Source organism: Pleurodeles waltl, unplaced genomic scaffold (genome assembly GCF_031143425.1).
Source record: "Pleurodeles waltl isolate 20211129_DDA unplaced genomic scaffold, aPleWal1.hap1.20221129 scaffold_39, whole genome shotgun sequence".
NCBI lineage: Eukaryota > Metazoa > Chordata > Amphibia > Caudata > Salamandridae > Pleurodeles > Pleurodeles waltl.
In genome coordinates, this window is record NW_027150097.1 from 6,617,906 (window position 1) to 6,631,877 (window position 13,972).

General features: G+C 47.8%; 1 non-coding gene across 1 annotated transcript; it reads left to right on the plus strand.

Annotated features, from left to right (window-relative positions):
- Nucleotides 1-12,721: 12,721 nt before the first annotated feature.
- Nucleotides 12,722-12,804, plus strand: TRNAL-CAG (transfer RNA leucine (anticodon CAG)). Its single transcript has one exon. It is a non-coding gene; the product is annotated as a tRNA-Leu (tRNA).
- Nucleotides 12,805-13,972: the final 1,168 nt, after the last annotated feature.

Consider the following 13,972-nt stretch of genomic DNA (forward strand, 5'->3'; position numbering starts at 1 on the left):
AATGTGAGGAACATGTGTTTTTTTAGCCAATTTTTGGGCTTTGCAAAGGATTCTGGGTAACAGAACCTGGTCCGAGCCCCGCCAGTCACCCCTCCTTGGATTCCCCTAGGTCTCTAGTTTTCAGAAATGCACAGGTTTGGTAGGTTTCCCTAGGTGGCGGCTGAGCTAGAGGCCAAAATCTACAGGTAGGCACTTTGCTAAAAACAGGTCTGTTTTCTGTGATGTGTCCACGTTGCGCTTTGGGGCGTTTCCTGTCGCGGGCGCTAGGCCTACCCACACAAGTGAGGTATCATTTTTATCGGGAGACGTGGGGGAACGCTGGGTGGAAGGAAATTTGTGGCTCCTCTCGGATTCCAGAACTTTCTGCCACAGAAATGTGAGGAACATGTGTTTTTTTAGCCAATTTTTGAGCTTTGCAAAGGATTCTGGGTAACAGAACCTGGTCCGAGCCCCGCCAGTCACCCCTCCTTGGATTCCCCTAGGTCTCTAGTTTTCAGAAATGTACAGGTTTGGTAGGTTTCCCTAGGTGGCGGCTGAGCTAGAGGCCAAAATCTACAGGTAGTCACTTCGCAAAAAACACCTCTGTTTTCTTCCAAAATTTTGGTGGTGTCCACGTTGCGCTTTGGGGCGTTTCCTGTCGCGGGCGCTAGGCCTACCCACGCAAGTGAGGTATCATTTTTATCGGGAGACTTGGGGGAATGCTGGGTGGAAGGAAATTTGTGGCTCCTCCCAGATTCCAGAACTTTCTGCCACAGAAATGTGAGGAACATGTGTTTTTTTAGCCAATTTTTGAGCTTTGCAAAGGATTCTGGGTAACAGAACCTGGTCCGAGCCCCGCCAGTCACCCCTCCTTGGATTCCCCTAGGTCTCTAGTTTTCAGAAATGCACAGGTTTGGTAGGTTTCCCTAGGTGGCGGCTGAGCTAGAGGCCAAAATCTACAGGTAGGCACTTTGCTAAAAACAGGTCTGTTTTCTGTGATGTGTCCACGTTGCGCTTTGGGGCGTTTCCTGTCGCGGGCGCTAGGCCTACCCACACAAGTGAGGTATCATTTTTATCGGGAGACGTGGGGGAACGCTGGGTGGAAGGAAATTTGTGGCTCCTCTCGGATTCCAGAACTTTCTGCCACAGAAATGTGAGGAACATGTGTTTTTTTAGCCAATTTTTGAGCTTTGCAAAGGATTCTGGGTAACAGAACCTGGTCCGAGCCCCGCCAGTCACCCCTCCTTGGATTCCCCTAGGTCTCTAGTTTTCAGAAATGTACAGGTTTGGTAGGTTTCCCTAGGTGCCGGCTGAGCTAGAGGCCAAAATCTACAGGTAGTCACTTCGCAAAAAACACCTCTGTTTTCTTCCAAAATTTTGGTGGTGTCCACGTTGCGCTTTGGGGCGTTTCCTGTCGCGGGCGCTAGGCCTACCCACGCAAGTGAGGTATCATTTTTATCGGGAGACTTGGGGGAACGCTGGGTGGAAGGAAATTTGTGGCTCCTCCCAGATTCCAGAACTTTCTGCCACAGAAATGTGAGGAACATGTGTTTTTTTAGCCAATTTTTGAGCTTTGCAAAGGATTCTGGGTAACAGAACCTGGTCCGAGCCCCGCCAGTCACCCCTCCTTGGATTCCCCTAGGTCTCTAGTTTTCAGAAATGCACAGGTTTGGTAGGTTTCCTTAGGTGGCGGCTGAGCTAGAGGCCAAAATCTACAGGTAGGCACTTTGCTAAAAACAGGTCTGTTTTCTGTGATGTGTCCACGTTGCGCTTTGGGGCGTTTCCTGTCGCGGGCGCTAGGCCTACCCACACAAGTGAGGTATCATTTTTATCGGGAGACGTGGGGGAACGCTGGGTGGAAGGAAATTTGTGGCTCCTCTCGGATTCCAGAACTTTCTGCCACAGAAATGTGAGGAACATGTGTTTTTTTAGCCAATTTTTGAGCTTTGCAAAGGATTCTGGGTAACAGAACCTGGTCCGAGCCCCGCCAGTCACCCCTCCTTGGATTCCCCTAGGTCTCTAGTTTTCAGAAATGTACAGGTTTGGTAGGTTTCCCTAGGTGCCGGCTGAGCTAGAGGCCAAAATCTACAGGTAGTCACTTCGCAAAAAACACCTCTGTTTTCTTCCAAAATGTTGGTGGTGTCCACGTTGCGCTTTGGGGCGTTTCCTGTCGCGGGCGCTAGGCCTACCCACGCAAGTGAGGTATCATTTTTATCGGGAGACTTGGGGGAACGCTGGGTGGAAGGAAATTTGTGGCTCCTCCCAGATTCCAGAACTTTCTGCCACAGAAATGTGAGGAACATGTGTTTTTTTAGCCAATTTTTGAGCTTTGCAAAGGATTCTGGGTAACAGAACCTGGTCCGAGCCCCGCCAGTCACCCCTCCTTGGATTCCCCTAGGTCTCTAGTTTTCAGAAATGCACAGGTTTGGTAAGTTTTCCCTAGGTGGCGGCTGAGCTAGAGGCCAAAATCTACAGGTAGGCACTTTGCTAAAAACAGGTCTGTTTTCTGTGATGTGTCCACGTTGCGCTTTGGGGCGTTTCCTGTCGCGGGCGCTAGGCCTACCCACACAAGTGAGGTATCATTTTTATCGGGAGACGTGGGGGAACGCTGGGTGGAAGGACATTTGTGGCTCCTCTCAGATTCCAGAACTTTCTGCCACAGAAATGTGTGGAACATGTGTTTTTTTAGCCAATTTTTGAGCTTTGCAAAGGATTCTGGGTAACAGAACCTGGTCCGAGCCCCGCCAGTCACCCCTCCTTGGATTCCCCTAGGTCTCTAGTTTTCAGAAATGTACAGGTTTGGTAGGTTTCCCTAGGTGCCGGCTGAGCTAGAGGCCAAAATCTACAGGTAGTCACTTCGCAAAAAACACTTCTGTTTTCTTCCAAAATGTTGGTGGTGTCCACGTTGCGCTTTGGGGCGTTTCCTGTCGCGGGCGCTAGGCCTACCCACGCAAGTGAGGTATCATTTTTATCGGGAGACTTGGGGGAACGCTGGGTGGAAGGAAATTTGTGGCTCCTCCCAGATTCCAGAACTTTCTGCCACAGAAATGTGAGGAACATGTGTTTTTTTAGCCAATTTTTGGGCTTTGCAAATGATTCTGGGTAACAGAACCTGGTCCGAGCCCCGCCAGTCACCCCTCCTTGGATTCCCCTAGGTCTCTAGTTTTCAGAAATGCACAGGTTTGGTAGGTTTCCCTAGGTGGCGGCTGAGCTAGAGGCCAAAATCTACAGGTAGGCACTTTGCTAAAAACAGGTCTGTTTTCTGTGATGTGTCCACGTTGCGCTTTGGGGCGTTTCCTGTCGCGGGCGCTAGGCCTACCCACACAAGTGAGGTATCATTTTTATCGGGAGACGTGGGGGAACGCTGGGTGGAAGGAAATTTGTGGCTCCTCTCGGATTCCAGAACTTTCTGCCACAGAAATGTGAGGAACATGTGTTTTTTTAGCCAATTTTTGAGCTTTGCAAAGGATTCTGGGAAACAGAACCTGGTCCGAGCCCCGCCAGTCACCCCTCCTTGGATTCCCCTAGGTCTCTAGTTTTCAGAAATGTACAGGTTTGGTAGGTTTCCTTTGGTGCCGGCTGAGCTAGAGGCCAAAATCTACAGGTAGTCACTTCGCAAAAAACACCTCTGTTTTCTTCCAAAATTTTGGTGGTGTCCACGTTGCGCTTTGGGGCGTTTCCTGTCGCGGGCGCTAGGCCTACCCACGCAAGTGAGGTATCATTTTTATCGGGAGACTTGGGGGAACGCTGGGTGGAAGGAAATTTGTGGCTCCTCCCAGATTCCAGAACTTTCTGCCACAGAAATGTGAGGAACATGTGTTTTTTTAGCCAATTTTTGAGCTTTGCAAAGGATTCTGGGTAACAGAACCTGGTCCGAGCCCCGCCAGTCACCCCTCTTTGGATTCCCCTAGGTCTCTAGTTTTCAGAAATGCACAGGTTTGGTAGGTTTCCCTAGGTGGCGGCTGAGCTAGAGGCCAAAATCTACAGGTAGGCACTTTGCTAAAAACAGGTCTGTTTTCTGTGATGTGTCCACGTTGCGCTTTGGGGCGTTTCCTGTCGCGGGCGCTAGGCCTACCCACACAAGTGAGGTATCATTTTTATCGGGAGACGTGGGGGAACGCTGGGTGGAAGGAAATTTGTGGCTCCTCTCGGATTCCAGAACTTTCTGCCACAGAAATGTGAGGAACATGTGTTTTTTTAGCCAATTTTTGAGCTGTGCAAAGGATTCTGGGTAACAGAACCTGGTCCGAGCCCCGCCAGTCACCCCTCCTTGGATTCCCCTAGTTCTCTAGTTTTCAGAAATGTACAGGTTTGGTGGGTTTCCCTAGGTGCCGGCTGAGCTAGAGGCCAAAATCTACAGGTAGTCACTTCGCAAAAAACACCTCTGTTTTCTTCCAAAATTTTGGTGGTGTCCACGTTGCGCTTTGGGGCGTTTCCTGTCGCGGGCGCTAGGCCTACCCACGCAAGTGAGGTATCATTTTTATCGGGAGACTTGGGGGAACGCTGGGTGGAAGGAAATTTGTGGCTCCTCCCAGATTCCAGAACTTTCTGCCACAGAAATGTGAGGAACATGTGTTTTTTTAGCCAATTTTTGAGCTTTGCAAAGGATTCTGGGTAACAGAACCTGGTCCGAGCCCCGCCAGTCACCCCTCCTTGGATTCCCCTAGGTCTCTAGTTTTCAGAAATGCACAGGTTTGGTAGGTTTCCTTAGGTGGCGGCTGAGCTAGAGGCCAAAATCTACAGGTAGGCACTTTGCTAAAAACAGGTCTGTTTTCTGTGATGTGTCCACGTTGCGCTTTGGGGTGTTTCCTGTCGCGGGCGCTAGGCCTACCCACACAAGTGAGGTATCATTTTTATCGGGAGACGTGGGGGAACGCTGGGTGGAAGGAAATTTGTGGCTCCTCTCGGATTCCAGAACTTTCTGCCACAGAAATGTGAGGAACATGTGTTTTTTTAGCCAATTTTTGAGCTTTGCAAAGGATTCTGGGTAACAGAACCTGGTCCGAGCCCCGCCAGTCACCCCTCCTTGGATTCCCCTAGGTCTCTAGTTTTCAGAAATGTACAGGTTTGGTAGGTTTCCCTAGGTGCCGGCTGAGCTAGAGGCCAAAATCTACAGGTAGTCACTTCGCAAAAAACACCTCTGTTTTCTTCCAAAATGTTGGTGGTGTCCACGTTGCGCTTTGGGGCGTTTCCTGTCGCGGGCGCTAGGCCTACCCACGCAAGTGAGGTATCATTTTTATCGGGAGACTTGGGGGAACGCTGGGTGGAAGGAAATTTGTGGCTCCTCCCAGATTCCAGAACTTTCTGCCACAGAAATGTGAGGAACATGTGTTTTTTTAGCCAATTTTTGAGCTTTGCAAAGGATTCTGGGTAACAGAACCTGGTCCGAGCCCCGCCAGTCACCCCTCCTTGGATTCCCCTAGGTCTCTAGTTTTCAGAAATGCACAGGTTTGGTAGGTTTCCCTAGGTGGCGGCTGAGCTAGAGGCCAAAATCTACAGGTAGGCACTTTGCTAAAAACAGGTCTGTTTTCTGTGATGTGTCCACGTTGCGCTTTGGGGGCGTTTCCTGTCGCGGGCGCTAGGCCTACCCACACAAGTGAGGTATCATTTTTATCGGGAGACGTGGGGGAACGCTGGGTGGAAGGACATTTGTGGCTCCTCTCAGATTCCAGCACTTTCTGCCACAGAAATGTGAGGAACATGTGTTTTTTTAGCCAATTTGTGAGCTTTGCAAAGGATTCTGGGTAACAGAACCTGGTCCGAGCCCCGCCAGTCACCCCTCCTTGGATTCCCCTAGGTCTCTAGTTTTCAGAAATGCACAGGTTTGGTAGGTTTCCCTAGGTGGCGGCTGAGCTAGAGGCCAAAATCTACAGGTAGGCACTTTGCTAAAAACAGGTCTGTTTTCTGTGATGTGTCCACGTTGCGCTTTGGGGCGTTTCCTGTCGCGGGCGCTAGGCCTACCCACACAAGTGAGGTATCATTTTTATCGGGAGACGTGGGGGAACGCTGGGTGGAAGGACATTTGTGGCTCCTCTCAGATTCCAGCACTTTCTGCCACAGAAATGTGAGGAACATGTGTTTTTTTAGCCAATTTTTGAGATTTGCAAAGGATTCTGGGTAACAGAACCTGGTCCGAGCCCCGCCAGTCACCCCTCCTTGGATTCCCCTAGGTCTCTAGTTTTCAGAAATGTACAGGTTTGGTTGGTTTCCCTAGGTGCCGGCTGAGCTAGAGGCCAAAATCTACAGGTAGTCACTTCGCAAAAAACACCTCTGTTTTCTTCCAAAATTTTGGTGGTGTCCACGTTGCGCTTTGGGGCGTTTCCTGTCGCGGGCGCTAGGCCTACCCACGCAAGTGAGGTATCATTTTTATCGGGAGACTTGGGGGAACACTGGGTGGAAGGAAATTTGTGGCTCCTCCCAGATTCCAGAACTTTCTGCCACAGAAATGTGAGGAACATGTGTTTTTTTAGCCAATTTTTGAGCTTTGCAAAGGATTCTGGGTAACAGAACCTGGTCCGAGCCCCGCCAGTCACCCCTCCTTGGATTCCCCTAGGTCTCTAGTTTTCAGAAATGCACAGGTTTGGTAGGTTTCCCTAGGTGGCGGCTGAGCTAGAGGCCAAAATCTACAGGTAGGCACTTTGCTAAAAACAGGTCTGTTTTCTGTGATGTGTCCACGTTGCGCTTTGGGGCGTTTCCTGTCGCGGGCGCTAGGCCTACCCACACAAGTGAGGTATCATTTTTATCGGGAGACGTGGGGGAACGCTGGGTGGAAGGACATTTGTGGCTCCTCTCAGATTCCAGCACTTTCTGCCACAGAAATGTGAGGAACATGTGTTTTCTTAGCCAATTTTTGAGCTTTGCAAAGGATTCTGGGTAACAGAACCTGGTCCGAGCCACACAAATCACCCCATCTTGGATTCCCCTAGGTCTCTAGTTTTCAGAAATGCACAGGTTTGGTAGGTTTCCCTAGGTGGCGGCTGAGCTAGAGGCCAAAATCTACAGGTAGGCACTTTGCTAAAAACAGGTCTGTTTTCTGTGATGTGTCCACGTTGCGCTTTGGGGCGTTTCCTGTCGCGGGCGCTAGGCCTACCCACACAAGTGAGGTATCATTTTTATCGGGAGACGTGGGGGAACGCTGGGTGGAAGGAAATTTGTGGCTCCTCTCGGATTCCAGAACTTTCTGCCACAGAAATGTGAGGAACATGTGTTTTTTTAGCCAATTTTTGAGCTTTGCAAAGGATTCTGGGTAACAGAACCTGGTCCGAGCCCCGCCAGTCACCCCTCCTTGGATTCCCCTAGGTCTCTAGTTTTCAGAAATGTACAGGTTTGGTAGGTTTCCCTAGGTGCCGGCTGAGCTAGAGGCCAAAATCTACAGGTAGGCACTTTGCTAAAAACAGGTCTGTTTTCTGTGATGTGTCCACGTTGCGCTTTGGGGCGTTTCCTGTCGCGGGCGCTAGGCCTACCCACACAAGTGAGGTATCATTTTTATCGGGAGACTTGGGGGAACATAGAATAGCAAAACAAGTGTTATTGCCCCTTGTCTTTCTCTACATTTTTCCCTTCCAAATGTAAGACAGTGTGTAAAAAAGACGTCTATTTGAGAAATGCCCTGTAATTCACATGCTAGTATGGGCACCCCGGAATTCAGAGATGTGCAAATAACCACTGCTTCTCAACACCTTATCTTGTGCCCATTTTGGAAATACAAAGGTTTTCTTGATAGCTATTTTTTACTCTTTATATTTCAGCAAATGAATTGCTGTATACCCGGCATAGAATGAAAACCCACTGCAGGGTGCAGGTCATTTATTGGCTCTGGGTACCTAGAGTTCTTGATGAACCTACAAGCCCTATATATCCCCGCAACCAGAAGAGTCCAGCAGACGTAACGGTATATTGCTTTCGAAAATCTGACATTGCAGGAAAAAGTTACAGAGTAAAACTTAGAGAAAAATTGATGTTTTTTTCACCTCAATTTCAATATTTTTCTTTTTCAGTTGCTATTTTCTGTAGGAAACCCTTGTAGGATCTACACAAATTACCCCTTGCTGAATTCAGAATTTTGTCTACTTTTCAGAAATGTTGCGGTTTATGGTATCCAGCGTTGGTTTCATGCCCATTTCTGTCACTGACTGGAAGGAGGCTGAAAGCACAAAAAATCGTAAAAATGGGGTATGTCCCAGTAAAATGCCAAAATTGGGTTGAAAAATTGGGTTTTCTGATTCAAGTCTGCCTGTTCCTGAAAGCTGGGAAGCTGGTGATTTTATCACCGCAAACCCTTTGTTGATGCCCTTTTCAGGGAAAAAACCACAAGCCTTCTTCTGCAGCCCATTTTTCCAAATTTTAAAAAAAAAATGAAATTTTCACTGTTTTTTGGCTAATTTCTTGGCCTCCTTCTGGGGAACCCACAAAGTCTGGGTACCTCTAGAATCCCTAGGATGTTGGAAAAAAAGGACGCAAATTTGGCATGGGTAGCTTATGTGAACAAAAAGTTATGAGGGCCTAAGCGCGAACTGCTCCAAATAGCCAAAAAAAGGCTCGGCACAGGAGGGGGAAAAGGCCTGGCAGCGAAGGGGTTAACCAATACAAAATAAACATAGCTGCCCAAAAAAAAGATACTATACTAATCCAATATACAAGAATAGTACACAACAAGAAATGCCACATTCAGTCAATGCACCCCGAATCCTTGCAGCCGCGTTGAGCATGGCGGTCGAGGACTCAAACTGTACCGTTCAAGTCCTTGTCTCAGAGGCACTGAGTTGATTGGTATGTAGCCAGGCACCTCCTGATCTGAATCTTGAACTGGCTCCAAATTCTGCATGTCCACACCCCTTGTAGTAGATGATTGAGAATTAGTAGCAGTCACCACCGGCCATGTGCACTGGCTCAAAATTCTGCATGTCCACACCCCATGTAGTCGATGATTGAGAATTAGTAGCAGTCACCACCGGATCCACTGTCAGGATGATCCATCCTCTCTCTTTCATCAGCTCCAGATCCCACTTTTTCCCTGAGCAGAAAGGTCTGGAATTGAAAATACAGAGGACATTAAACAACATTCACTCAGTACATGGCACTCATTTTGGTTGATAAGCTGGAAATTAAGCCATCAGTCTGGTGTCAAGAGTGTCAGGATGGCCGGGTGGTCTAAGGTGCTGTGCTCAGGTTGCAGTCTCCCTTGGAGACTTGGGTTCAAACCCCACTTCTGACAAGTGCCTTTTGCGAGGTGGATACATTTATGGACTTTTTTTTCCAAGCACCCTTATCAAAAACAATATCAACAGTTTCTGTAAATTATCGATAATTGCTTGAAGTTGGCTAAATCGCAGTAAATCGGTAAAGCAGGAAATCACAGCATCTTCAACAAATCGTGATAGAGGGGCCGAGATAAAGGTTTCGACCCTACATATCAAAAGCGCAGCTGTCAATAGTTCAGCAGGTTCACAGTGCAGAAGGTTCAGTGGCACCAGGGTCCCCTGCGTCCCAATCACAGCTGGTTTTTAACTTCTGTATTCAGGGGATGGGAGGGGTGGGGGTGTTGCGTCGTGAACACACAGTGCCTGTTTTGCAGAGAAGTTTTAATAAATACACAAAGAATAATATGGAGTCTTTGGCCACGAGGAACACCTTCCCCTACCTTTTATTCTCTCCGATTCCACATCACCGCACCTACCATCCAACTCCAAAACTCGGGGGAGACTAACACTCCCTACCTCCCTTGGTGTGCATCATGGGCGTGCCCATGACGAACACAACATTTCTCCTTAACCAATACAAAACAAACATAGCTGCTCAAAAAAAAAGATACTATACTAATCCAGTATGCAAGAATAATACACAACAATAAATACCACATTCAGTCAATCCACCCCGAATCCTTGCAGCCGCGTTGAGCATGGCGGTCGAGGACTCAAACTGTACCGTTCAAGTCCTTGTCTCAGAGGCACTGAGTTGATTGGTATGGAGCCAGGCACCTCCTGATCTGAATCTTGAACTGGCTCAAAATTCTGCATGTCCACACCCCCTGTAGTAGATGATTGAGAATTAGTAGCAGTCACCACAGGGTCCACTGTCAGGATGATCCATCCTCTCTGCTTCATCAGCTTCAGATCCCACTGTTTCCCTGAGCAGGAAGGTCTGGAATTGAAAATACAGAGGACATTAAATAACATTCACTCAGTACATGGCACTCATTTTGGTTTATAAGCTGGAAATTGAGCCATCAGTCTGGTGTCAAGAGTGTCAGGATAGCAGGGTGGTCTAAGGTGCTGCATTCAGGTCGCAGTCTCCCTTGGAGACGTGGGTTCAAACCCCACTTCTGACAAGTTTCATTTGCGAGGTGGATACATTTTTGGACTTTTTTTTTCCAAGCACCCTAATCAAAAACAATGTCAACAGTTTCTGTAAATTATCGATAAGATCTATTGTCCGTTGCTTGCACTAATTGCCTGAAGTTGGCTAAATCGCAGTAAATCGGTAAAGCAGGAAATCACAGCATCTTCAACAAATCGTGATAGAGGGGCCGAGATAAAGGTTTCGACCCTACATATCAAAAGCACAGCTGTCAATAGTTCAGCAGGTTCACAGTGCAGAAGGTTCAGTGGCACCAGGTTCCCCTGCATCCCAATCACAGCTGGTTTTTAACTTCTGTATTCAGGGCATGGGAGGGGTGTGTTCCATCGTGCACACACGGTGCCTGTTTCGCAGATAAGTTTTAATAAATACACAGAGAATAATATAGAGTCATTGGCCACGAGGAACACCTTCCCTGACCTTTTATTCTCTCGGTTCCACGTCACCGCGCCTACCATCCAACTCCAATACTCGGGGGGAGACTAACACTCCCTACCTCCCTTGGTGTGCATCATTGGCGTGCCCATGACGAACACAACATTTCTCCTTAACCTATACAAAACAAACATAGCTGCTCAAAAAAAAGATACTATACTAATCCAGTATACAAGAATGGTACACAACTAGAAATGCCACATTCAGTCAATCCACCCCGAATCCTTGCAGCTGCGTTGAGCATGGCGGTCGAGGACTCAAACTGTACCGTTCAAGTCCTTGTCTCAGAGGCACTGAGTTGATTGGTATGGAGCCAGGCACCTCCTGATCTGAATCGTGAACTGGCTCTAAATTCTGCAAGTCCACACCCCTTCTAGTAGATGATTGAGAATTAGTAGCAGTCACCACCCGCCATGCGCACTGGCTCAAACTTCTGCATGTCCACACCCCATGTAGTCGATGATTGAGAATTAATAGCAGTCACCACCGGATTCACTGTCAGGATGATCCATCCTCTCTCCTTCATCAGCTTCAGATCCCACTGTTTCCCTGAGCAGGAAGGTCTGGAATTGAAAATACAGAGGACATTAAACAACATTTACTCAGTACATGGCACTCATTTTGGTTTATAAGCTGGAAATTGAGCCATCCGTACAGTGTCAGGATGGCCGAGTGGTCTAAGGCGCCTTGTTCAGGTCGTAGTCTCCTTTGGAGGCGTGGGTTCGAATCCCACTTCTGACAAGTGTCTTTTGCGAGGTGGATACATTTTTGGACTTTTTTTTCCCAAGCACCCGTATCAAAAACAATGTCAACAGTTTCTGTAAATTATCGATAAGATCTATTGTCCGTTGCTTGCACTAATTTCCTGAAGTTGGCTAAATCGCAGTAAATTGGTAAAGCGGGAAATCACAGCATCTTCAACAAATCGTGATAGAGGGGCAGAGATAAAGGTTTCGACCCTACATATCAAGAGCGCAGCTGTCAATAGTTCAGCAGGTTCACAGTGCAGAAGGTTCAGTGGCACCAGGGTCCCCTGCATCCCAATCACAGCTGGTTTTTAACTTCTGTATTCAGGGCATGGGAGGGGTGTGTTGCATCGTGCACTCACGCTGCCTGTTTCGCAGATAAGTTTAAATAAATACACAGAGAATAATATAGAGTCATTGGCCACGAGGAACACCTTCCCTGACCTTTAATTCTCTCCGGTTCCACGTCACCGCGCCTACCATCCAACTCCAAAACTCGGGGGAGACTAACACTCCCTACCTCCCTTGGTGTGCATCATATGCGTGCCCATGACGAACACAACATTTCTCCTTAACCAATACAAAACAAACATAGCTGCTAAAAAAAAACATACTATACTAATCCAGTATACAAGAATGGTACACAACAAGAAATGCCACATTCAGTCAATCCACCCCGAATCCTTGCAGCCGCGTTGAGCATGGGGGTCGAGGACTCAAACTGTACCGTTCAAGTCCTTGTCTCAGAGGCACTGAGTTGATTGGTATGGAGCCAGGCACCTCCTGATCTGAATCTTGAACTGGCTCCAAATTCTGCATGTACACACCCCCTGTAGTAGATGATTGAGAATTAGTAGCAGTCACCACCGGCCATGTGCACTGGCTCAAAATTCAGCATGTCCACACCCCATGTAGTAGATGATTGAGAATTAGTAGCAGTGACCACCGGCCATGTGCACTGGCTCAAAAGTCAGCATGTCCACACCCCATGTAGTAGATGATTGAGAATTAGTAGCAGTCACCACCGGATCCACTGTCAGGATGATCCATCCTCTCTCCTTCATCAGCTTCAGATCCCACTGTTTCCATGAGCAGTAAGGTCTGTAATTGAAAATACAGAGGACATTAAACAACATTCACTCAGTACATGGCACTCATTTTGGTTTATATGCTGGAAATTGAGCCATCAGTGCAGGGTCAAGAGTGTTAGGATGGCCGAGTGGTCTAAGGCGCTGCGTTCAGGTTGCAGTCTCCTTTGGAGGCGTGGGTTCGAATCCCACTTCTGACAAGTGTCTTTTGCGAGGTGGATACATTTTTGAACTTTTTTTTTCCAAGCACCCGTATCAAAAACAATGTCAACAGTTTCTGTAAATTATCGATAAGATCTATTGTCCGTTGCTTGCACTAATTTCCTGAAGTTGGCTAAATCGCAGTAAATCGGTAAAGCTGGAAATCACAGCATCTTCAACAAATCGTGATAGAGGGGCAGAGATAAAGGTTTCGACCCTACATATCAAGAGCGCAGCTGTCAATAGTTCAGCAGGTTCACAGTGCAGAAGGTTCAGTGGCACCAGGGTCCCCTGCGTCCCAATCACAGCTGGTTTTTAACTTCTGTATTCAGGGCATGGGAGGGGTGTGTTGCGTCGTGCACACACAGTGCCTGTTTTGCAGATAACTTTTAATAAATACACAAAGAATAATATGGAGTCTTTGGCCACGAGGAACACCTTCCCCTACCTTTTATTCTCTCCGGTTCCACGTCACCGCGCCTACCATCCAACTCTAAAGCTCGGGGGAGACTAACACTCCCTACCTCCCTTGGTGTGCATCATAGGCGTGCCCATGACGAACACAACATTTCTCCTTAACCAATACAAAACAAACATAGCTGCTCAAAAAAAAGATACTATACTAAACCAGTATACAAGAATAGTACGCAACAAGAAATGCCACATTCAGTCAATCCACCCCGAATCCTTGCAGCCGCGTTGAGCATGGCGGTCGAGGACTCAAACTGTACCGTTCAAGTCCTTGTCTCAGAGGCACTGAGTTGATTGGTATGGAGCCAGGCACCTCCTGATCTGAATCTTGAACTGGCTCCAAATTCTGCATGTCCACACCCCCTGTGGTAAATGATTGAGAATTAGTAGCAGTCACCACCGTCCATGTGCACTGGCTCAAAATTCAGCATGTCCACACCCCATGTAGTAGATGATTGAGAATTAGTAGCAGTCACCACCGGATCCACTGTCAGGATGATCCATCCTCTCTCCTTCATCAGCTTCAGATCCCACTGTTTCCCTGAGCAGGAAGGTCTGGAATTGAAAATACAGAGGACATTAAATAACATTCACTCAGTACATGGCACTCATTTTGGTTTATAAGCTGAAAATTGAGCCATCCGTCTGGTGTCAAGAGTGTCACGATGGCCAGGTGGTCTAAGGTGCGGGGTTGAG